The 24,781-nt window shown below is 42.0% G+C and overlaps 1 pseudogene across 1 annotated transcript; it reads left to right on the top strand.

Moving 5' to 3' along the window:
* The first annotated feature begins 245 nt into the window (after positions 1–245).
* On the top strand, positions 246–1,951 carry LOC311168872 (CCR4-NOT transcription complex subunit 7-like; annotated as a pseudogene). The gene is made up of 2 exons: positions 246–259; positions 1,090–1,951. The product of its transcript is annotated as a CCR4-NOT transcription complex subunit 7-like (transcript).
* Positions 1,952–24,781: the final 22,830 nt, after the last annotated feature.

The following is a 24,781-nucleotide window of genomic DNA, read 5'->3' on the forward strand; positions in this document are numbered from 1 at the left end:
AGTCAAAGGCTTATAGCAAAACAAGGGCAAAGCAGGTGGAGTGGTTGTTTGAAGAAGTCCCTGAAAGCAAGGAGTGGAAACTTACACCTCAGGTCTTGGTTAAATGCTGAAAACTGTTCATTGTTCTTTTGTTACAATGCATAAGAGTGAATGGGGCAGAAGGTGAGACATGAGCTTGAATAAGCAGGGCTGGAACAGTGTGACTGAGACCCAGTGTACAGGGAGTCGAGACTGAGAGACTAGCGATGCCGATGGTCCTGTAGGTAGAGCAAGTGGCTAGGAGACCAGGACACGCACACGTGTAACATGTTGACTATTTGGGTCAAGAGTACAAGACGGTCAGTGCTATGAGGATGCTGGTTTTTGACAATTTGCAATGTCATTTGCCCCACGCACATGCCAAACTAGAATATGAGCTCCACGGCTTGTTTGTAGTAGGTGTGCATTTGTCAAATGTATGATTAGTTAAACTGGCTGGCATTCCTTCTCACTCATTTTGGAGAGATAAAGAAACAGCCAATTTATAAAACCTAGTTTGGAGTTAGAAGCAGTTAAGTCTCTGGTCAGGGGCCTCCCCGGTGGCGCAGTAGTTGAGCGCTGGGTTGCGAAGTTGTCCACAACCTCTGCAGTGCTGGTTCGATCCCGGCGGCCGGGTGAGAGTCCCACATGGCGTGCAGACCTCTCCTGCAGCCCGCTGCTCCCCTCAGCAGTGTACTTCGTCTGTCTGCCTGTTCTGCTCTCTGCTCTGGCTCTGGTGAATTCTCTCACCCTCCCGCGCTTCTGACTGTACCCAGTGCTTGTATAAATAAATCAATAAATCTTTAAAAAAAAAAAAAAAGACTCTGGTCAGGACCCAAGGTGAAGCTCTGCCTCCCTTTTCCTCTCCCCGCTTTGCAGAGGAGAGGTGTCTATGAAGGACGCACTGCTAATGCTGGCCACCACCACTTGCTCTCCTCCAGGTGCTGTCTTTCAGGCAAGGTGGAGGAACGCAAGCTCAGTGACATGAGTCTACAAATAAAGGATAAAGTGTTTTATGAAGCACGAGCCTATAAATAAAGGATAAAGTGTTTTATGATGCTTAGCATCTAGATGCCCTTGTGCCCTCACTGTGTTAGCAGCAACTGTACATCATAGCCAAAGAATTTGTGAGGTTTGGACTTGCCACCTGGATGAAGAGATGAGAAAATTCAGTTTTCTGAAAATATTTATGCTGCTATGGACACTGGGTTTCTAGGAGTGGCTGCCAGACCCGTTGGTGAACTCAGGAGCAATACTGACAACCATTACCAACAATTGCATGTAATGTGGACCTGTCAGAGGTAATTCAGCTATGACTGATGTTTATGAATAAGCGAGGAGAACACCCTCTGAGCCTTGAACCTGGCACTTTAATTTTCAATTTAATTTGACAGAAGACAGGTACACCCATGACTCCATAGAACTACTAACAACATCTGGTATCCAGATGAAAAATATGAAGAGGAAGGACTTAAGATCCAGTCTGTTGCAGAACATCTTCTGACATCAGTAGAAGCAAGTGGTCCTTTGCGAAGGGATCAAAAGTTATGACTTTGTTTCACCAAAACCCTGACCAACTCTAACTTGCTGGAAGAAGAATTTGACTTCTTTGAGGTCCTTCAATTATTTTTTCCTATCAGTTGTGATGTGGAATACCTGACAGAGAGCTGCAAAAATCTCAAAAGTGGTTCACAGAAAATTGCTGAGCAGTTGGAACTGAACGGATAGGACCATTACATCAGGCAGGCTCTGATTCACAGAAAGGCTCTCAGGATTGGCCTCTTTTTAAGCTGAGAGAAATGTTTTGTGAAGATCATATTGATGATGCCAAATACTGCGGTCATTTGTATGGCCTTGATTCTGGCTCCCACATACAGAACAGCACAGGGGTGCATGTGAAGAGGAAGCCAACAACATTCATGGCCTGAAATAGTCCTTTGACATTTATTTTATGTGAGACACACACATGCTGGTATGTAGGTTTTATCTGTGGTTGAGTTCCTTGAACATAGACAATACTTTCTTTTTTAGACCATTTTATTTTTTCCTTTTAATACTTAGTATAATCATTCCCATCTCGGCTCTTAACAAAGAGAAAAGCATTCAAGTTAAATTGAGCTTTAATATACTTGTTAGCAGGCATATGTGACCAAGAGTGGGAAAATGTACATCATACTGAATATTTTTAATAAAATGTACTTACCTTTGCTTTTCTCCTTTTCTTAAATTAACTAGCATTGACTAATTTACTTCCTTATCTCACGTCTCCCTTCCATTCTACCACAGTTTTAGTTTATTTGAGATTGTGGATTGTCAAGTTTGCCCTTGATTTTGAATCAAACCCTTTTGTTAGAAATTTTGATTTTTCTTCTTAACTGGAAAAAATGACCTTCTGCCAACTTAATACAGTGTTTACTTGTCTTTGACTCATGAAAGAAAGCACATACATCGCACAGACAGTTGATTCAACAAGACAACACAAAAAAGCACCACTGAGGAGCTTAGTAACTGCTGTTCTGTACATAGTGTTTAATCTCCCATCTAGTATTTTCAGTTTCTAATTGGCATGTGTAGACTGCTCTGTGACAGAACAATTTTTTAAACCAGCTTTATATCCTTCTGGAAAAACTCCTTGTGATTGGATGGTTAGTAGCTCCCAGAAAAGAGGTATTCAAGATGTTGAAAAGCTGCAGTTATTGTATGATAGCACTTTTCCCTTGATCTGATTCTTTCTAATCCTATCACTGTTTACCCTTATTTTAATTTTTTTTAACTTTTGACCTATATTGTTGAGTCCACAAATCAATTTCATCAAGTCCAAATATAACACATTTTTAGGTATATTTTTTACCAATGTAAAAGATAAAAAATTTGTGTTTCCATAGTTGTTGCAAAGAAAACAATGGAGAGGCCTCCCCGGTGGCACAGCGGTTGAGCGCTGGGTTGCGAAGCTGCTCGCGGCCTCTGCGATGCCGGTTTGAACCCCGACTGCTCCCCAGCCACCGGAGGAGGGTCCCACATGGTGCGCAGACCTCTCCTGCCGCCCCCTGCTCCCCTCAGCAGTGTACTTTGGTCCTTCTGCCTGCTCTGCTCCCTGTTCTGGCTCTGGTGAATTCTCTCACCCTCCCGCACTTCTGACTGTACCCAGTGCTTGTATAAGTAAATAAATAAATCTTTAAAAAAAAAAAAGAAAACAATGGAGATATTTTTGTGCAAAATAACAAAATGCAATCTATATCGATATCCATCATCTGTATAAACTGGATGAATGGATGGATGGATGGATGGGGAGAGAGAGAGAGAGAGAGAGAGAGAAAGAGAATAAATTACCTAAGGAGTGTAATGCTTGTTAATTTTTTGGTGCATATCTTTGCAATCTATTTTATGTATATTTATAAAAAAGACTGTGAAATATTTAGCCACAAAGAATATGTGACCAAATCACAGAATGGGTAGGAATATGTCTGGTAATCACTAGCTTTACCTTGAAATGATGGAGCTCAAGTTATGATGTGTGTTATCGCCACCTCAACCAGTAACATTAGCAAATCTCCAAATATTAGCCCCACTGGCTGTTTTCTCTAGTACATTCTTTGTTAATGATATTATAGTGCTATAAGTGAATGGTCTCTTTTAAACAAAACATTATTATTGAATGCTTTTTATTGAATAATATTGGAAAAAAAGGGCATTTTTTGTTTTCAACATTTTTGTAAATAAAACCTATAGAAATGTTTTCACATTAAAAGAAAAAAATGACAAGACACATGCCTGTCAGTAAAAGAGAGAAACTATGTTTCTTCCCTTCTCCACATTTTTCTTCCCCCAACACTACTTTCCCCTGACCTGTAAAAGATCTGTTTTGTCCACTTTATTTTTTTTAAGATTTATTTATTTATGCATACAAGAACTGGGGTACAGGTCAGAGGTGTGGGGGTGAGAGAATTCACCAGAGACAGAGTGGGGAGCAGAACAGGCAGATCTACTGAACTACACTGCTGAGGGGAGCAGTGGTTGAGACAGGAGAGGACTACTACGCCATGTGGGTCAGCTCCCTGGCTGGGGATGGAACTCGTGCTGCAGTGACTGTGGATTGCTTCATAGTGCTGCATATTAACCCTCTGAGCCACCAGGGAGGCCCTGTTTTGTCCACTTTAAATTCCAACATGAGCCCTCATGATTTTCACGCCACTGCACCTCAGTTCTATTGTACCTCCTGATGGAGCAGCCCCCTGTTCTTCCTCCATGTAGGGAATTTTTCTCAGTACCACTGCGGCTGCAGATAAGTGAAGGTGGTGCTTCTCAATGCAGATTAGGCCCAGATAAAGAGCAGAGACATAGGCTAGGTGTGGATGGGGCCTTCTAAGAGGCACTTCGTAGCTTTCTGAATTTCAGCCGTTATAAAACCACAAACAAGCCCTTCTTTCTTAAAGCTTTGATTTGCTGCATGTTGCATTCAGCAGAGCTTCAGACTGGCATGGAAGTAGCAATAATTGGTTTTCCCCTGGGCAGAGGTAGTCATCTGGTGATTTAGGAATCTTTATTGTAGTTGTGCAGGTACCCTTTATTCATATCTGAGGACCCTTCGCCACTAGTTCACAAGCTTTTTGAAATTAGGCAATGATAGATAGCTGTATCTAAAAAGGAAATAGTAAATAGTAGAGATTCCATAGTATATATGCCTATGGTTTCCTGTAACCCCTTAGATACTATGGAATTCTTTATAAGATTTTTATAACATCAGCTAAGACTCTATTGAATCACTAATATCTACCAAATTAGGAATTTTTCAAGCTATTTCCTTAAGGCCCAAGTCTCATCCAGAGTCTAACATAGTGATTTGCACATAGTTCTCACTAGGTAGATGCTGCTTAGAGGAATGAAAGCATGAATTAATCAGTGTCAAGAAGAATTTGAATGAATGATTCCTATTTCCCTCAGTATCACAAGAGGAAAACAGTCTGATAGACACATGTATAAATTTGATAGCATATTTGAATTCTCTTGAATATTTGGAAATCTGTGATTTCATTTCCAAGATACATAGATAATATTTTGTTTAGCATAAATTCTCCTTTGTCAAATAAATCTGTATTTTCTTCATTAGCCAATTTCATGTCTTTTTCTCTGTGCTTTCTTAGTATCCATGAACACAATTTTTTTAAAAAGAGATTTAAAGAGGGCCTCCCCGGTGGCGCAACGGTTGAGCGCTGGGTTGCGAAGCTGCCCGCGGCCTCTGCGGCGCCGGTTCGATCCCCGGCTGCTCCCCGGCCACCAGAGGAGGGTCCCACATGGCATGCAGACCTCTCCTGCCGCCCGCTGCTCCCCTCAGCAGTGTACTTCGGTCCTTCTGCCTGCTCTGCTCCCCGCTCTGGCTCTGGTGAATTCTCTCATCCTCCCGCGCTTCTGACTGTACCCAGTGCATGTATAAACAAAAACAAACAAACAAACCAGCAAACAAATAAATAAAGCATGCCTCTATAAAAAAAAAAAAAAAGAATATTAAAGTTATAAAAAAAAAAAATAAAAAAAATAAAAAAAAAATAAAGAGGGCCTCCCCGGTGGCGCAGCAGGTTGAGCACAGCACTGTGAAGCTGTCCGCAGCCTCTGCAGTGCGGGTTCAATTCCCGCTGGCCAGGGAGATACCCACAAGACGCAGCAGACCCTGTCTCGCCTGCTGTTCCCCTCAGCAGTGTATTTTGGTCCTTTTGCCTGTTCTGTTCCCCGCTCTGTCTCGGGTGAATTCTTTCACTCTCCCGCGCCTCTGGCCTGTACCCCAGTTCTTGTATAAATAAATAAATAAATAAATAAATAAATCTTTAAATAAAAAAGAGAGAGAGATTTAAAGAAAGTGAAGGAAATAAATCCACCCTGTGGTGAGTCTGGAGTTGGTGGTGGGAATGGGGAGGAGGAAATTGCCGAATATGACTAGATTGTTTTGATTTTCAAGTGGGTCTCTTTTCTCCATTCATGTCAACACTGCATTGGCAAAAAATATTCAGAACAATACTTGAATGGAAAATACAAGATGAAAATACCAAAGTAAGAAAACTTACATTTTTCAATGTGAATCTGACCCTTTGGTGCTTTTCTTGGTCCCATCCTACTTTTTCTGGTGCTGTGGTTGAGGGTTTGCCCCTAATTATGAGATTCTTGTTGTTGAAGCTGCTGTTTATCTCTGAACAACAACTCAGAATATCTACTATAATTGCAAGCCTGCCTTGCAATTTTGAAGAACTTCTGAGTTCTTCAAAAATAGGAGTGTGACTTACATGTTTGGAAAAGTTTAAAAAAGTGTTTAGTACTAAAAGGAAAATACAGAGGGCTAAAATTTTGCTAGTATTTATGATAATCTGTTTTAAGATTATCATAATTATAGTAGTTGTGTCGTGAATATATAAAATTCTATAATGTTTTAACTTTTGCCTTGCACACTCCCTCCCCACAAAATATGGTATAGGTTTGATGATTTTCATGATACCCAATTTACAGATAAGGAAAGAGATGGGAGTGATTTGCTGGCTTGGTGTCTTCTCTGTGCCCATGGTCTCTGCAGGACCCTCTGTCCCCATGGATTGCATTCTTTTACGTGTTTCTGGAAGACTGAAAAATCAGTCTTCAGTCTAAACCTCTCCCCCTTTTTTTTTAAAAAGAATTATTTATTTATGCATAAAAGAGCTGGGGTACAGGCCAGAGGTGTGTGTGTGTGTGTGTGGGAGGTGAGAGGATTCACCAGAGATAGCGTGGGGAGCAGAACAGATGGATTGACTGAAATATACTGCTGAGGGGAGCAGCGGGCGAGTCAGGAGAGGTCTGCTGCGCCATGTGGGTAGCTCCCTGGCCGGGAATCGAACTCAAGCTGCAGTGGCTGTGGAAAGCTTCATAGGTTGTGTCTTAACCCTTGTGCCTCCAGGGAGTCCCTAAACCTCTCTTTAGACCTCACACTTCACATATCCTTCTGGCCATTGCCCACAGATGTCCCTCAAGTGCCTTGAAATGAGTATTTGTAAACTGAATTAACCTCTTAACTCCAATCTTTCCCCTCACTGTCCTGATAAATGGCCCTCCTACTGAACCATCTAAGCCAGAGTCCTGGCCTTCACCCCTCTACTTACATGCTTTTTCTTTAATATCTTATTATGTTCCCCTTCTTCTTCCTGCCACCACTTAGTTCAGCTTTTTGTAATCTCTTCCATGAACTACTGACATTATGCTCTGATTGTTTCTCCTGCTTCCACTTAGACTAATCCAGTACACGGCTGCCAGAGTGGGCTCTTTAAATCACACACCTGAAGCCATTACTTTCCTAACTGAAATCCTTTAACAGTTTTAATGGCCTATAGAATACCGGTCTAATTATAGCATATGACACATGTGATCTGGCCTTTGCCCACTCTTCCAGCCTCATAATTTTGCAGCTTCTGTCTACCCCCTACATTCATATTTATAGTTCACTAAAAGAGCAAATGGGCTTTGACTCATGTCTACTATGGTCTAAAGCAACAAGAAACCCAAATGATTCCACTTATATCATCTTGAAGTGCAATATAACAGAAAGGGAGACTAAGTTAGTGGTGGCCAGGAGTTAAAGAGGGGGTGGAGGCAGAAGGGAAGTGGGTGTTACTATAGAAGGAAGGAACGTTGTGCTGATGGAAATGTTTGTATCTGAGCTGCATGATGTGAACATCCTAGTTGTGAAACTGTGCTCTGGTTTTGTAAGATTTGCCGTAGGGGAATGAGTAACGGGTCCATGGGTTCTCTTTCTTGCTCTCTCTGCATTATTTCTTACTAGTGCGTATGCACCAACAACTGTCTCAAAATAAAAAGTTTAATGAGAAAATAACTGATACAAATATTATAAAATACATTACTCAATATTTTCAAGATTATTGAAGATGAAATAGCAGCACTATTTATCATCTATTTAATAAGCTAGTAACCTTAACTTTTTAAGCCTCAATTTCCCTCTCATGGATAGTGCAGGACAATAATGTTTTATAGCAAAATTTCTAACAGATCTTCTGATGTAACGTGGTATCCCACAAATAGAGAAGGAAGGGCCTCCCTGGTGGTGCAGGTGGTTGAACGCAGTGCTGTGAGGCTGTCTGCAGCCTCTGCAGTACCGGTTCGATCCCCGCCAGCCTCAGAGCAACCCCACATGGTGAGCAGACCTCTCCCATCTCGCCCGCTGCTCCCCTCAGCAGTGTATTTCATCAGTCTGCCTGTGCTGTTCCCCACTCTGTCTCTGGTGAATCCTCTCACCCTCTGGCGCATCTGGCCTGTACCCCAGCTTTTGTGTAAATAAAAAAATAAAATAATAAATAAATCAATTTTTTAAAAAAATTGAGAATGAAAAATAATTTTCCTTTTATCCTACATTGTTTTATTATTATTATTGTTATTATTATTAAGATTTATTTATTTCTGCATACAAGAACTGAGGTACAGGCCAGAGATGCGTGGTGTGAAAGGATTCACCAGAGACAGAGTGGGGAACAGAGCAGGCAGACTGACTGAAATACACTACTGAAGGGAGCAGCGGGTTAAACAGAAGAGGTGTGCTGTGCCATGTGGGTAGCTCCCTGGCTGGGGATCAAACTGGTTGCTGCAGTAGCTTTGGCTAGCTTCACAGTGCTGTGCTTAACCCCTAGTGCCACCTGGGAGGCCCCTATCCTACATTCTTGCTGAGCCTCCCTATACTAAAAGACAGGTTAGCAGAAGAAAAATATAAATGAAGCACATCATTAAAATTATGTACTTAATTAACTAAATTAATTAGATTAATTAAATTGAAATAAATTTAAGATTTTAAATTTTAAGTTAATCAATCAACTAGTTCATTAATTACAGTAGCCCTACAAAGATATAAGACTCCAAAGGCAGCCAAATAATATGGTCAGGGTTCTAGGACTTCAAAACAGGGACGATAACTCCCAAGAAGGTGAGAAAAGGAGAGGCTACAGAGGTTGCCCTGTCACTCAGACAAAACTCTCAGGAGAAAAATGTGACCTCTGGTAATGGCTCTCATCCTGTTACAGACATACTTTTCTAATTGAACTTCTGATATTTTCAGAGTTTTGCCTCTGTCTGCAGTTCCTTCAAATAATTAGCTCAAAATAATCCTTATGCCGTAAAGGCATACTTTAAGGTGGCACGTTCTGCTGCCACTCACAGATATGTTACAAGGAGGCCAGGGTAGTACCTGGAGCTACCACATGCGTGGAAGAGGTATGAACTGATCCCCCTAGAGCATACACAGTATAGTAAACCCAAGTTACCTCAATACCAAAATAAATAAGTTAAAAGTCAGGATAGAGTCTGGACTATAGGGGATATTAAAAAGCATAATATTTACAGTTTTGTCAAAATGGATGTCTTTTCCCCCCCTCCATTCTCACCACCAACTCCAGACTCACCAGAGGGGTGATTTATTTCCTTCACTTTCTTTGCATCTCTTTTTAAAGAAATTGGATTCATGGATTCTATAGTGAAAGCACAGAGGAAAGGACACAAAATTGGTTAATAAAGAAAATACACAGACGCATCTGACTGGACAAAAGAAAATTAATGATTAAACAAAATATACTCTATGTATCTAGGAAATGTATCTCAGTGATTCAAACTGATGTTAGGAACTTGGTCTTACCTGGCATCTTAACAAAGAACAAAAAATTTGTAGAAAAGTAACAAGACAAAGGAAAAGGAGTTTGAGCTTCTAAGGGTAGCAAACTGTGGGAAGGCAAAATGAGATAAAGTATTTCGTATTTATCAGGCAGCTGTCGAACATCAGGCACTCATTTAAACCTGACAATGACTTTATAAGCTAATAGTACCCACCAAGAAACAAAGTACAGTGTAGTTCATTAACTTCTTCAATATCTCCGAGTCAATAAAGGGCTGCCCCACGGGTTTTCCTGCTGGGGCCCAAGATCATAACATAGACTAATTTCATTTTACTTGAGGGCCTGCATTCTAAACAGCCTAGTACTGACAGGAGTGAGACGTAGTCTGCACTCATACAAGAGAGTCTAATTGTTGTGAGTCAGGGTAGATGAGAGACACACAGGCTTTCTATTTATTCAAATAAATATAAGCAAATACCCATGAAAAGTAATACTCTAATAGTACTAGTAAATACTCTTTTTTTTTAAAAAAGATTGATTTATTTATGCATATAAGAACCGGGGTACAGGTCAGAGGTGTAGGGGGTGAGAGGATTCACCAGAGAAAAAGTGGAGAACAGAACAGGCAGACTGACTGAAATACACTGCTGAGGGGAGCAGCGGGTGAGTCAGGAGAGATCTGCTGTGCCATGTGGGTAGCTCCCTGGCCAGCCGGGGATTGAACTCGTGCTGCAGAGGCTGAAGATTGCTCCATAGTGCTGTGCTTAACCCCTTGCACCACCAGGGAGGCCCAGTAAATAGTCTTTAGTCTGAGGTAATTTGTCATATTCTTTGATTGCAGAAGAAACTGAGTAACTGCAGCCCTGGGCCCTCCAAAGGGTCAGCAGATTGGTGCTTTTGCAGCTCACAACAGACAGAAACACACAGGGATAGAACAGGCTCAGGAAGAAGAAATCTAGTGTTCTGGTGCTATTTCACTGTTTTTTCTAGCACAGAATTCTCTTTTTAGATGGAATGGGACCTGGAAGATATAAACACTTTATAAATATTTAGTCAAAGCAGTTATCATGTCTTTCCTTCTCTTTTAATGATCCTCAGAGCCTGATGGGGACTTACTCATAGTTTTGTAAAAAATGACAGAGAATATTTAAGCTTAGTTCACAGACAGTATACCAAATGGGGAGGAGGATCCCTGCACAGCTTTAAAGGAATAATAGCTAAATAAAATATAATCATCACCATAATGATGAGAACTTTATTGAATTGCCTCACAATGTGAGCAATTTTCACATAACTAACAGTTGCTTGGTATCTAGAGTGACTAAGTCAGCAGGCTCGGTTTCCCTGGAGGTGGAAAGCATATTGCGGCAGCAGATGTTTCACCAGCTATCAGTAACTTGATTTGCAATGAAGAGGTTCCTTTCCTTTGCAGTGAATTCAATGCAATGCACTTAAAAAACAGAAAGTGCTTAGTGAGTACCTACTATGTGCAAGGCAATCTGTTAGGCCCGAGAAGAGAAACAATAATAAATCTCATTATTTTCTGTCAAGAAGATGATACAAAGGAATGGTATGTGAGGTTATTTTGCCGTAATCTATGGTCGAGTAAGACAAGTGAGTGAGCTCATCTGGTCAAAGTGGAAAAGTTTGGTCTTGCATTTGAGATGACACTGGAAAGTAGGCAAGATTCAATTTCCAAGAAAGGGAAATAGTGTCTATCCAAATATGAGGAAAATAGTATTGAAATGTTTTCAGGGAAGAATGAGTAATGTGGTTGCAGGAATTTTAGGGATCAGGGTCTGGTAGGGATAGTCTGTGCTCTCCAATACAGTAGCCACCAGTCTCATGGGGCTATAGAGCACAATGTAGCTAATACAAACAGCAAACAGATTTTGAACATCTCATTTAAAAAGTATTATTTCAGGGGCCTCCCTGGTGACGCAAGGGGTTAAGAAATGCGCTATGAAGTAATCTGCAGCCTCTGCAGCACGAGTTCCATCCCCAGCCAGCCAGGGAGCTACCCACATGGCACAGCAGACCTCTCCTGACTCCCTGCCGCTCCCCTCAGCACTGTGTTTCACTCAGTCTGCCTGTTCTGTACCCCACTCTGTCTCTGGTGAATTCTCTCACCCTCGCACGTCTGGCCTGTACCCCAGCTCTTGTATGCATAAATAAATCTTAAAAAAAAACAACTATAGTTCATTTATATTTTATATGTTGAAATAATATTTTGGATTATAGGGGAGGAAAAAAAATGTCTTTTTCCTCTACCTATTTTATGTTACTTAACTGAGGCTCTGCACTTAAAAACTGACAAAGGACTGATTAACAAGAGAAAACCAACAATTTTATCAGCATGAGCATCTTGCATATACACAGGACTCAATTCAAAGGGATGATAGGAACTTGGACTTACCTGAATAACAAAGAACAATAAATTAGCAGAGAAGTGACAAGTCAAAGGAAAGGGATTTTAAGCTTCTAGGGGTGGCAGATTGTGGGAAGGCAAATATTAATATATAGGGAAAATAAAGAAGGGTGATTTTAATAAGATTTGTTTCCACTCATTCCTCTGGTGCCATCTCTGATAAGAATCCAGATTTGTCACCAGTGATTTTGACTGTCTTGCCCTGGCCAGAAGACAGGGGGGAGGGCAGAGAGTGTCTGCTTTTTTTCCAATTGCCTTCAGCCCAGATAATCCAACCAAGGTGGCATGTTCTGGCATACTCTGAACCACTTTGGGCTATATTGGTTAAATGTTGTTAAAATGGACTCCATCTACTTCCTTTTACTTTTTTAACATGACTACTAGAAACATGTTAAGTTACATAAGTGGTTAATAGTTCTCTACAGAGTAGCTTGAGGCCAGTATGTGATACACCTTGAACATCACACAAAACATTTGGAACGCACTTCTCCCTTGGCATTGGAGTTTGGCAGTGTGGGGTGGATATCACACCACAACTAGGCAGATCACTTGCTGCTACTATGATGAGATTATCATGGTCGGGATCTAGGGGAAAGTTTGGAAAGGTGCTAGAAAATAGCTGCTCTGAGAAGGTGGTTTGGGATTTCATTCATATATAAATAAATGATAATGACACTAATTATAGTGCTGCTTTGGTAAGTCAAAAGAGAAGCAGTAGCCCGCAAGAAAAACTAGAAGTTAATGCAGTACTGGATTTGTTCTGTTTACATTTAATGTAAATCAGTCAATCCACCTGTTCTGTTCCCCACTCTGTCTCTGGTGAATCCTCTCACCTCCATGCCTCTGGCCTGTACCCCAGCTCCTGTATGCATAAATAAATAAATCTTTAAAAAAATTAAAGGTACAACATGTAAGTATGTATACATTAAGTGGGGGGGAAAGTGTCTGATTTGAATGCTAAATCATACGGCTAGCTACCTTTTGTTGATAGTTTTAAAAATATGTGTACAAATTCTTCAGTATTCCTCCCTCAAGAGGAGAAACATAATTCCTCACCCTTGAGTGTGGGCTGGGACAATAATTAGCTTCTGTGGAATGAATAAGGCAGAAGACATGGTATGTTACTTAGGTCTAGGTCAGAAAGGACACTTTGGATCACTCACTCTGGGGAGAACTGGTTGCCATTTCATGAGCATTTTATCAACAAGAAATCTGAGACTGAGGCAGATCAGCTTGTCTAAATTCCCAGTCAGGTGGAGGTAGAGCGAGCTCTTGACCTGTGCCTATCTGACTTCAGACTCATACTCTTCAATAAGTGCACTCTGTTGCCTTGCAAAAAAGAATAAAAAAATAGAAAGAAAGAAAAGAAAAGAAACCAACCAATCAAACAAAAACCCAATTTAACAGAAATTAGAGCAAAAGGCTATGAGCAAATTACAGAAAGATCTACAGTTTGGCACCTCCTTTTTTTTTTTTTTAAAGATTTATTTATTTATGCATACAAGAACTGGGATACAGGCCAGAGACGTGGGAGGTGAGAGGATTCACTAGAGACAGAGTGGGGAGCTGAACAGACAGACTGAAATATACTGTTGAGGGGAGCAGTGGGCAAGTCAGGAAAGGTCTGCTGCGCCATGTGGGTAGCTCCCTGGCCGGACAGGGTTAGAACTCGCACTGCAGAGGCCGTGGATAGCTTTGTAGTGCTGCGTCTTAAACCCTTGCGCCACCAGGGAGCCCCTGGCACCTCACTTCTTAAACTATGAATTATGAATGCCATTAAGTATCAGTACTGACAGACTATCCTCAGAGACCCAGCTGGCATGACCTGTGACCAGTCAGCCCTCAGTCCTTCTAATCCTGTGGCAGCTGCTGTATGGAATGAGCTGGGTTTGGTAGATACGAGAGAGCATTATTTTTCCTTACCTCTCTCCCTCAAAATCTTCCTGTCACAATTCCAGCCTAGGTCAGCTCTAAATGAAAGATGAGCCCATTCTTATCACCTTCTGGTTACTGTCACATAGTATAAGTCCAGTCCCACTGACCTGGTTGCAGGACTACAGAGCACAAGGGAAATGGCTGTAAGCTCAAGAAGTGCTGCAGTGTCAGGATACCCCACACCCCCACTCTCCACTTTCCCACCCTTCCTCCTGCGCCTGCAGTGGGGAAAGAACTTGAAGCAGCATTGTGCCTTCCAACAAAGAATAAAAGTTGACTTCCTAATTAAATTGATAACAGCTTCCTACCAAAACCCAGGGAAAATAAAAAGATACAAGAGTAAGGGGCAGTTTCCTGTACTGGATAAAACCAAACTCCTCAGAATTGATCGTGTCAGCATCATTAATTAATCAGAATAATTGGAAGGAATGTTAATAAAGCTTTCTTCCTTTTGGTGGAGGGTGGAGACACTGAATGGCGAGCATTTCAACACCAGTTTCTGGAGTGTAGGGAAGGAAGAAGGATCAAAATGGACTCTTGATGTGGGATGTGCCTCTCTGGAGACTTTTGGAATGAACATACCCTTGTAAGACTAACAATGCATTTATTCTAGAATGCTTTAGAACCTTACCAAGGATAACAGGGATGTTAACCAACTGTGACTGATTAATTCATCTAATCACAGATCATGAAAACTGTAGTGCTCCCACCCCGAAGTTTAGGAAGTTGTTTTTGTACTTCAAGTAGAAAAGCTGAGCTCCAATGGAGCACATTCAGCTTTGAGCAAGCTCCACTATTTAACCGAGGCTCTCTTGTTTTCACATTTTAGGTTTAGATACAAAATGCTTTGTATTTTACTTGCTAATGAAATAGACCTCAGAGGGCCTCCCCGGTGGCGTAGCGGTTGAGCACTGGGTTGCGAAGCTGCCCGCAGCCTCTGCAGCGCCGGTTCGATCCCCGGCTGCTCCCTGGCCACCAAAGGAGAGAGTCCCACATGGCGCGCAGACCTCTCCTGCCGCCCGCTGCTCCCCTCAGCAGTGTGCTTCGGTCCTTCTGCCTGCTCTGCTCCCCGCTCTGGCTCTGGTGAATTCTCTCACTCTCCCGCGCTTCTGACTGTACCCAGTGCTTGTATAAATAAAGAAGTAAAGAAAGAAAGAAATAGACCTCAGAGTTACTTTTTTGTCCTTCCCCCACACCCCAAAAGAACTTGCAATTTTAGCAGTAACATTCAGAGCGACACTATGTCTTTAGGGTCATAGAACTGCTGGCTTATGCAGAGGGATTTCTACTCAAGTAGAGAACTTTCCATAGATGAATTTTTATTTATTTATTTTTAAAAATTTATTTATGCATACAAGAGCTGGGGTACAGGCCAGAGATACGGGGGGTGAGAGGATTCACCAGAGAGAGAGTGGGGAACAGAACAGGTGGATCGACCGAAGTACACTGCTGAGGAGAGCAGCGGGCAAGACAGGAGAGGTCTGCTCCGCCATGTGTGTTTCTCCCTGGCTGGCCAGGGATCGAACTCGTGCTGCAGAGGCTGTGGATTGCTTCATAGTGCGTGCTTATTAACCCCTTGCGCCACCAGGGAGGCCCCATACATGAATTTTTAGACAAAAATTGTCAAATATACTCCTCCCTACCTGCCAATCTCATTGGCCAGAGCAGTTGACATAAAGCAGGGCACACAGAAGTGTGTAGAAAAATTCTGATCCTGAATTGTTTCTCAAGGTTTCTGATTCACTATAGGAAGTATAACAAAAGTTCACTTTCTTGCAGTGTTAGCAAGTTTCTGTTTGCTTTGTTCTCCGGAAGAGTACACAGAAAAAAAACCACTGCAGGGCCTTCTCTGGTGGTGCAGGCAGTTGAGCACCACGCTGTGAAGCTGTCCCTGCAGCGTCTGCAGAGCTGGTTCCATTACTGTCGGCCTGCGAGGGTCCCACATGGCGGGGCAGACCTCTCCTATCTCGCCCGCTGCTCCCCTCAGCAGTGTATTTCGTCCATCTGCCTGTTCTGTTCCCAGCTCTGTCTCTGGTGAATCCTCTCACCCTCCTGCACTTCTGGCCTGTACCCCGGTTCTTGTATAAATAAATAAATCTTTTACCAAAAAAAAGAAAAAGAAAAGAAACCACTGCATAATAGAAACATTGAAAATATTATAATTTTACTTAGCCTCTAAAAAGTCCTCAGAGAAAAAAGGAGTAGCATTTCTTCTGTTTTTGGATTTTCTTTGATCACACCAGTGTCTGATTTGATAAATAAACAAGCAATTGTATCAGTTTTGCTCTTTAGGTCAGTGGTAGAACCAGTATATTACAAAAAGAAAGCATTACAATTCAGATGCCCTCCCTTCTACCTATGGGTTAAAGCTGTACTTTATTCATGTTACATGTTAAGTGTGTGACTAAAACATGTTATGAAAATCTTCTCATTTTAAGTGTATTGCAGTTAGCTATAGACAAAACAACCCTCAAAATCTCCTCTTTCTAAGCGCACGTCAATTGTGGAGTAAATGTGCCAAAAGGAGACAGAGTCACTTTATAAGTATTCATGCGAAGTGTAAACATCGCATGAGAATACATGGGTGCCCAAGGACAGATGTGTGGATAAAGGGTGTGTGGGATATATACGCTCTGGAATACTACTCAGCTGTATAAAAATAGATGAAATTCTCCCATTTTCTTTTTTTTTTTTTTTTAAAGATTTAGTTATTTATTTATACAAGCACTGGGTACAGTCAGAAGCCCGGGAGGGTGAGAGAATTCACCAGAGCCAGAGCGGGGAACAGAACAGGCAGATTGACGAAACACACAGCTGAGGGGAGCAGCGGGCACAGCAGGAGAGGTCTGCGCACCATGTGGGACCCTCACCCAGCGGCTGGGGATCAAACTGGCACTGCAGAGGCTGTGGGCAGCTTCTGAGCCCAGCGTAGGACCGAAATTCTCCCATTTTCAACAATATAGATGGCCCTTGAGGGGGTTATGCTAAGAGAAATAAGTTGGATGGAGTGAGATAAATACCAAATGGTTTTACTCATTTGTGAAATATAAAGGAAGGGAGGAAAAGCAAATAGATAAGCACACCAAAAAATAACAAACCCTTTGCTTCTGAAAACAGAATGATGGTTACCAGAAGGGACAGAGTGGAGTGGGGCTGAGTAGAGGAAGGTGACTGATTGAAGGTGGGTGGTGACTCCTGGATAGTTGGTGGTAGGTGTGGTGAGCTATATGCAGTTGCTGAGGTGAGAAAATGAACACCTGAAACCTACATAGTGTTGTCAGCTAATGCTATGCCAACACAAAGAAAAAGTAAGTAAATAAATAAATAATCTAAACCGTCTACTAAGTTGCACATAGAACAATTAACATGATACCTTCTGCTATTTGCAAGGTTGACCCTTGACTATTTTCATGAGAGTATCATAGAATGCAAAGATTGCAATAAGGTCATGTTAGACTGTCTATGGAGCCAATCAAAATTCATCCTTGTGTATAGATGTGCATACAATATCTGTGCCTGCTGGTGAAATCTATGCACTGTGTTGGAAGGTGAAAGGTTATGCCACTGCCTGTGGGCACTCACACTGATCATTATAAAGGCGTTTCCAATTTCCTGTCATCGCTGTACCCACTGCATGCACCTATCTATATGGCTAACAATTATTATTTTTAATTTTTATGTTACGCAAACTCTTCATCAGCGTCATATTTTGATTGTATATATCACCACATCTAATATTCTTATAGCTACTGTGTGGTCAATAAAATTCCTATAAAGCTTTAAAAAAAATCTCATGACTGGGTAGCAGCTTTATTTATAGGATCTTTAAAACAAATACATTTTTAATGAACCAAGGGGATAAAGAAACAACTAAAAGCTGTCCACAAAAGAGAAAGAAAATTTCGTCAGGGTGATAGGGAAACTCAAAAGTCCCTTCTAATTTAAACCTTTTCTTCTTTCCCTGGGCAGGCTTTTTCAGGCCAAGAGATGTACAGCAGTGAGGATAATTCAGTTTTAGGATTCTTCTCTAGTGTTCTATCTTCTTCCCACTATTTGGATACCTTCAGGGTCCCTCTAAGGATAGAACAGCAGACATTGTGGAGATGAGAGAGGATAGGTACAAAATAATCAACTTAAAAAAAGTACAGCTCTAATATTAATTGGTGTCCTTGGGGCATGATGAAAGCCAGACTTCTTGTCTCCTTCATGCTCCTGAGGGTTCTTTGGAGATCTACCAGCACTGATAAGTCTCTCTCCTGATAGTTTTTGGAGGCAAGAGATAACTTTTCAACTTCACTCCAGTTTCCAAGAAAGAACTTCACTCTCCAGTTCTAGCCTCCCACCAACTTATCTTTTGGATGGGGTCATGCTCAGAATGACCCAATCCAGCACCTCCTCATGGTTCCCAGTCCACAGGACACCCTGAGTCATTCTTGTGTTGCCAGACTGTAAAAGCACAGGACGTTCCTAGGCAGCCACCAACCATCTCTCCTGCTGCCTCTGCCAGGTGGGGTCAGCTCCTATCACCATTTCCTGGCAAGAGGCAGATAAAAGTTCCAGTGACTCTCAAATGAGAACCCACACCAAGTAAAGCTTCCTAGCATAGCTATATCTAAGCCCTCTGATTAGCTTCAGATGAAGAGGAAATATCCCCTCCCCTCAACCCTCTTTGGGAGAATTCTCCAACATCTCTTTGCAAAGAAATTACCACAGGAGGCTCTTCAACCTTCCATTGAGTTGTGGCCTTCTCTTTCATAGTCTGGAGGAGGGTGACAGGCTAATGCTGGCAAAATCATTTCACCATCTCTTCGCAGGCTCTGGTGCGTGATCTGCTGCCATGCTCCAGAATGCGGGCATCCTACTTGGGACTTAAGGTATTGGTCTTGAAACTTGAGGCCTTTGCTGAAGTTTCAAGACAAAAGAAGTGATAATTTGACATCTTGTTATACATTTTGGTCTCAATTTTTAGATGGCATCTTTTATAATACCATCTACATCCTAAGAGAATTTAAGTAATGGGGAGAAAGAAGCAGAACTGTGTTCTGTTTGTGTGATTGACAAGGAGATGTACCTCTGCTTCAGCTCCCAAGTTCTGACCACGCAGACTCTCACAGTTCCCCATATAGACTCCTTATGCAATCACAGCCTGGTATTTGCTGCTCTCTCTGCCTGGGATTGTTGCATCAGCAACACCTCAGTGATAAAGAAAAGAAACAGGAGTCGTAGAACAGTCTATAGGAAGCAGGATGCTGCTCAATACAGGATCCTGGACTTTTTATTGACAGAGAAGGGTGTGTCAAACTGAACACTGGATTTTGGGCTTTAGGGAGGGTGAGTATATATCCAGTTTCCACCCAAGGCTCCAATCGTAACAAAGCATTCCACTGATCAGTCCCTGAGGCAAAAAAACACATCGGTGTTGCCCCAAGGTTCTCAATTTGCCTGCTCTTGTCTAACTTGAAAGGAACCTGGTATGCTACACCCACATGGGCTTGCTTCCATTTTCTCTATATCTCACCATATACAGCAACTCATCTTGAGCAGCTTTGTCCTTGAGGTGTGGAAAGGAATGTACAAAATGGATTTAGAAGGAGAGTGTGCCCAGACTAACATACTGCCTAGAAGTTGGTCCAAGGCCTGGGCAACATGGTATGTGGACTGTACTGATAGACAGCACCCATTCCAGAATGCGCTCCCTGTATTTCAGGCAGGTTTTATTGCAGCTATTCCAGGCACACACATGCATGACATCTCATGCACATTGCTACCAGCCTTGTCTCACCATTCTGAAATTAATGTCTCCTCTCTAGACTGTGGTTTCTGGAGGGCAGTGACCCAGAACTACAGGTCATTCATTACATTCCCAGTACCTGAGAACCAGTATTTGTTATGCTTGGATGCCTAGAAATGGAGAGATGGCGTCCCAACCACTCCCTTGTTCTCCACCAAGTAGCTATGGTGCTTACATTTCCCATGGGGGTGTTTCAAATTGAAGGAGAATTGGAGATGGTCCCTGTGCCAACAGTAGAGAGTGAGTCAGCACATTACCCTTCCACCTTCTGTGGCCTCAATCCAACCCAAAACACCATCGTCTAAATCCACAACTCCAGGTGATTGCTTCCCCTGAGATTATTATACTGCATTTTCTTGTTCATTATAGAGATACTAATTGTGTAGTGGAGAAAATTAGGAAAATATAGAAAAGTTGGAAAGACTGTTCCTAGCCCTAACACTGTTTCATATTTTGGTATATTTATTTCCAGATTTGGAAAGGTAATTCTATTTTTCTTTGCTTAGGTTTGCTATTTAGGGAAGATGGTGAAATGGAGATGACACTATTTTTGTAATTTTGCACCTGACTTTTTTGATGTAATGATTTAACACACATTTTCTTACAATAATATAAATTCTTGGAGAACTTTAGTGACTGATATTTAACTTTCTCTGTCTCAAGCCTGCACTTCCTCCTCTTCTAATTCCTCCTCTTTCCTTTCTAACTTCCTGGTCCTTTCTAAAGAAAAAAGTCTGACGCAAATAATATGTTCAGAGTGATATTGATATCCCAGTATTTCCTGCTCAACCAGAAATTCAAGCACCAGAAGACTCCTTAATCTTTCTAGTTCCTAATTTATTAACCCTATTTCTTAATGTGGTTTGGAGGATTAAATGAGATGATCTGCAGTAAGTGTCTACACATTCCTACACATGGATTAGCCTCGGATTGTGTACTTTTCCTCCCCTTCTCTTACAACCTTAGTATTTAAGACAGTCAACTCAGTCCCCCTCTCTATAAACTTTGCATTTAAGGGGACAGCAAGGCCAGTCCCAGGGGAGTCACATATCAGCAAATGATCAAGGAACCTTAAAGATAGAAACATCCACATTTTCACTTGTCAGATCAAAATATTACTTGGAGTTCACTTCTTTGACTTCCCAATTGCATTTCTTCTCTTCCTTGGTATTTAAACAAAATGAACTTATGGATGGACCTTAAGGGAATTAAGCTTAGTAAAATAAATCAAACAGAGAAAGAAAAACAATATTATTTCACTCAGATGAGGTTTACAGAGAAACAAAACAAATAAATGAGCTAAATAAAATAAAAACAAACTTTTAGATGATAGGACCAAATTAGTGGTTACCAGAAGGGAAGGGGACTAAGGGATCAGAAACCCAGGCAAAGGGCGTCAGTCATTTGGTAAAGAATGGATTGAACGTTCAATGGTAAATACACGGTCGCATATATAGATGTCAATTTATAGTCATGTACACCTGAAATTTACATGTAATAAAGCAATGTTACTTCAAAACATTTTTTTATTTAAGCACAATAAATGAAAAAGACAAAACTTTCAGGCAACTATAGATCTGAGACATACATCAGGGTAGGGGAAGGGAAGGCTACTAGGGACCATGGTGACTGTTCACAAGTGATGTGCTGGTGAGAGATTTACAGGGGCTACACCTGAGGGGAGAAACCAAATACTGTACAAAAATAAACAACTGATATAAGAAAATTAAGGCTTAATAAGAAAAAAAAAAGAAGTAAACATGAGCATGCAACTATAATCTATTCAGCTGGATACTAAAGGCATTGACAAAATGTAAAACAATTCACCTTTCTCAACAATTTTTTTCTTGAAAAAGGGTTAATTTTCATAAAATTTGGTATTTAAACACACAAAAAAATTCAACAAGACAAAAAACTTAATCATTCAGACATTCACAATTAAGAGTTTTATAAGGAAGTTCCTAATAGGCATTATTCCTGGAATGAAATTATTTTATACTGGGCCTCCCCGGTGGCGCAGGGGTTGAGCGCTGCCCACAGCCTCTGCAGTGCCGGTTCGATCCCTGGCTGCTCCCCGGCCACCAGAGGAGGGTCCCACATGGCGCGCAGACCTCTCCTGCCGCCCGCTGCTCCCCTCAGCAGTGTACTTCGTCAGTCTGCCTGTTCTGCTCTCCGCTCTGTCTTTGATGAATTCTCCCATCCTCCCGTACTTCTGACTGTACCCAGTGCTTGTACAAATAAATAATCTTAAAAAAAAAAAGAAATTGTTTTATACTTAGAGAAAACTTTTCACTGGGGATGACAGAAAGTGGAGAACAATTGGGTTAGAGAACAATATAATACCAGAATAAATTCCTTCTACTTTCCTCTCCTCTCCCACAGTCACTCTTCCATTCAGGGCCTGTGACCATTGGATTTCCACCGGTGGTAAGGAATCCTGGAGTGTTCCATCTGTTCTGTGCCAAAATCAGAGAGACTGGATAGGGGAATCAGGGATGAAGGTTAGATGGTCAGTTCTTGATGATTTCATTATGACCTACCTTACGCCCTGTACCAGTTCCCTTTTACAAGTTTGTGTAATTGATGAAGAAGGTAAAGAGCACTCAGCATCCCCTGACCTATGTGTGTGTCTGTTTAAGGATTGCCCTGGAGTTGAGGAATTGCCCTACAAAGGGAGAGATTGTGAGCTTCTGTGCCCCTGGGCAGGCCTGGCCACTTTAAAGACAAAGGACACATTTCTGATGGTAATTGATTATTCTTTCAGGGAGATGCACCTGGAAATTCCTCTGCCCCTCCTCCAAGAGATTAAGGGTCTGGCTTCCCAGAGAATCCTTGGGAGCTGACACTGGCAGGAGCCACACTGAAGGCAGGAGAGAAGGCTGCAATCACAACTCTCAGGTCTCTGTTTCTCACTTTTAAAAAGTGACTCTCAGCCTCCCCTGGTGGCACAGGCAGTTGAGCGCAGCGCTGTGAAGCTGTCTACAGCCTCTGCAGCACAAGTGCGAGTCCGGCTGGTGACAGAGATACCCACATGGCGTGGCAGACCTCTCCTGTCTCACCCACTGCTCCCCTCAGCAGTGTCTCGGCCGCTGCTCCCCTCAGCAGTGTATTTCAGTCAGTCTGCCTGTTCTGCTCTCTGCTTTGTCTCTGGAGAATCCTCTCACCCTCCCGCACATCTGGCCTGTACCCCGGTTCTTGTATGCATAAATAAATACATCTTAAAAAATTTTTTTTTAAATAATAAAAAATAAAAAGTGACTTTCCTGGGACTCCTTTTCCTGCTCATGGAGTTGCAAGGAACATATTAAGCAGCTCTTTTAAGAAGAGAGGCTTTACAAAGCAAATGAAAACAAGACATGATAAAAATAACTCACAGGCTCTGTGAAAATATGGTGGTTATCACAGGGGAAGGGGAAGGGAATGGGAGGTAGAACAGAGGGGGTCAATTTGATAATGTCATGGCACTGAGAATTTGGTGGTGGAGCCAGGTGAGAGTCTGTACTCCCAAAATTTATAGAGTATCACAAATTAATGGTGAATCAAAATTGTATCAAGAAAAGAATCTTCTGTTAGACCCTATTGGAAAACCTAAGATACATATTACATTTCCTAGAAAAGAAGAACAAGGGATTTAACAAGTAGCCCAGGGGGCTGGTGGTGAAGGTCCAGGGCATACAGAGCAGCTTCAGGAGTATTCCTGACCACCTGGGAGCTCCACTCCCCTCTCTGTGGATATTTTAGTCCCCATCTCTCTCCTTCCACTTTCCTCAGCTTCTGCCTTACATCTTTTCTGCTCCCAAATAACTCCTGCTTGCTCATGGCCCTAATTCATGTTCATCACATCATTTCACTTTGAACTCCACTACCAACCAATTAGCTAGTGCCTCTTTGTTCACATTCCCAAGAAAAACATTGATTGACCTGGTGTTTGAGGATTGAACTGTGCCCTCCCCAAAGATATTTAAATTCTAATCCTGTTTCCCTTTGACTGTGACTTTATTTGAAGTAGGAGATTTGTGGTTGTAGTCAAATAAAGATGAGATCATACTTTTAATAGAGAGGGCTGGAAACCCAGTGTGACAGGTGTTTAAAAAAAAAGTTTCTGGGCCTCCCTGGCAGGGGTTAAAATCTCAGTGCTATCAAGCTATTGCCAGCCACTGTGTCATGAGTTTGATCCCCGGCCAGGAAGCTAACCCACATGGTGCAGCAGACCTCTCCTGTCTCGCCTGCTGCTCCCCTCAGCAGTGTATTTCAGTAGATCTTCCAGTTCTGCTCCCCGCTCTGTCTCTGGTGAATCCTCTCACTCCCCCACACCTCTGGCCTATACCCTAATTCTTGTCTGTATACATAAATAAAAATAAATCTTAAAACAAAAAAAGTTCAAACATGGACACAGAAAATAAGGCCACACAGAGGGAATGCCCTGTGACAACAGGGGTAGACACTGCAGTGATGCATCCAAGCAGAAGATCAAGGTTGTTGACAAGCACCAAAAACTTCAAGAGGCAAGGAAGGAATTATCCCTAGAGCCTTTGGAGCTCCATCTCAGAACTCCAGCCTAAGAACTGTGAGAGAATAAATTTCGGTTGATTTAAACCTTCCAGTTTGTGGGAAATTGTTACAGCAGCTCTAGAAAGCTAGTACCACATCAATTTCTCTCTCTCTTTTTTTTTTTTTAAAGATTTTTTATTTATACAAGAACCGGGATACAGGCCAGATATGCGGGAGGGTGAGAGGACTCACCAGAGATAGAGCGGGGAACAGAACAGGCAGCCTGACTGAAGTACACTGCTGAGGGGAGCAGCGGGCCAGACAGGAGAGGTCTTCTGTGCCATGTGGGACCCTCGCTGGCAGGTGGGGATCAAACCGGTGCTGCAGAGGAACCGAACAGCCTCACAGCGCGGTGCTCCACCGCCTGCGCCGCCAGGGGAGGCCCAATTCAACTTCTCTTTGATGAGCCACCTCAGATGGGATACTCACTCTGAG

Source organism: Talpa europaea, assembly GCF_964194135.1.
Source record: "Talpa europaea genome assembly, chromosome: 3".
NCBI classification, from domain to species: Eukaryota; Metazoa; Chordata; class Mammalia; order Eulipotyphla; family Talpidae; genus Talpa; species Talpa europaea.